We start from the raw sequence: 1,721 nt of genomic DNA on the forward strand, positions 1-1,721 counted from the left end.
TGCCCCTCTCTCCATCTCCCTCCCACTTCGCTCTGACACAAAAACCCTGGCCCACATTGCTGTGCACTGTAAAGAAATGCAAAACCTATTTTGTTTCCCCTGGACACAGGGGGAAGTGAAACATACAGTGTGCCACTTCTTCAGCTAAGCTGAGCCCTCCAAGCTCTCCTCAACATGCTAGTGGCATGCAGTTTCTGGGCTGGCATTCATTTCAGCTACAGTGCCTACAGATGCTGTTATTTATTTCAGTGAAATGTTCTTCAGTCTGAATTTCAGCCCTGTAGGAACAAGCAGGAGAAAAATATCATAAGACAAAAAGTTAAGCACTGGAACAAGTCTCGACGCCAACTTCTGAAGAACTCCTTTAGCCAGAGCATTTTATGGGACTAGTCCCCAGTGGCTTTTCTAGTTAAAGGTTATCTTTAACTCACAATTCAAAGTCAAAGGCACTGGGGCCAGAGAGGCTGTGCAGTTTGCTGTCAGGGGTGATTGGGTTCAGTGGTAGGGGGTGCATGGTGCGGAATGTGGCTGTAAGGAAAAGCCAGGAGGAATCATTGTAGGGAAGAAATGAGTTGCCAGAACTAAGAGTGCAGCACACAAGTTGAGAATTTTCTGTCTTTTATAAAACAAGCCCCTGCACATGGCTTAAATCTGTTGTGAGATCATTTATCCCAAGGCAGTAATTATAATATATATTGTGTGGGGAAACAAAGAAAAGTTGTCTCTCTACGACAGGCAACCATGCACCGCTGCCCAAAACAATCATTAGCAAATATATTAATAATCATTAATAAACTTAATGGATTGCCATTATTGTTACTACTGGTTCTAGTACTGCAGTGTATTGCAGTTCTGTGTGTGGTTTGTCCAAGTGGCGTTGCCGTACCCCAGCAGAACATGGCTCATGGGTGTATACAACAAACATTAATGTCTTAATTACGTTATATTTGTGAGATAGCCCATGGCAAGTCTCAGTAGTCATTCATTTATGTTGCATTACATGGGTCATTTATGTAGACAGTAGTGGCTTTCATTTATTGCATGTTTGCATAGTATACTGTATTGCTGTACTGGCTTGTGATAAATAATATAATATAGTAGGAAATGAGTTTTCCTCCTGGCAGATTTGGTCTCCCCCAGTGTTGACTCCATGGTTATGGCTTTACTTTCTGTTCTTGTAGCACGAAATGATTCACTTTGACCTGGAAATGTCAGTTGGCTTAAAAGTTGGGATGAAAATGTAACCTTGGGCTTAGACAACCTCAGACAATCATCTTCTGCAAAGCCATTCTCCAGTTTAGGTATTAGGGTACTCAGTGTTAAAGAAGAAACATAATATACCATATTGGAGTTTGGAGTATAAAGCAATTTATGACTGATTACTCTGAATGCAGGATTCAGCAGTAGTGACACATACTATTACTAGAGCTATTGCTAGTAGCCTAGCTTCAAAAAATAATATTGGCCTACTGTCCCACCAGTTACTTTACTGTCATGATTATGCATATATGTATTGGAAAAAGTGATCATTACCTTTGTATAGATGCAACTGATGCAACTGTTGTGTTTGCCATTCAAGTTTTCTCACCTAGCTTACTTCTATTCTAACAAAAAAAAAAAAAAAAGTTATTTGGCCCAAACAACTAGATCAGGTTTGTAGTAAACCAAAACTCCTGATGCTGATGATCTTTCTTATTTTAAACTGACAAATCTGACACATC

Source organism: Epinephelus lanceolatus, chromosome 4 (genome assembly GCF_041903045.1).
Source record: "Epinephelus lanceolatus isolate andai-2023 chromosome 4, ASM4190304v1, whole genome shotgun sequence".
Lineage (NCBI taxonomy): Eukaryota > Metazoa > Chordata > Actinopteri > Perciformes > Serranidae > Epinephelus > Epinephelus lanceolatus.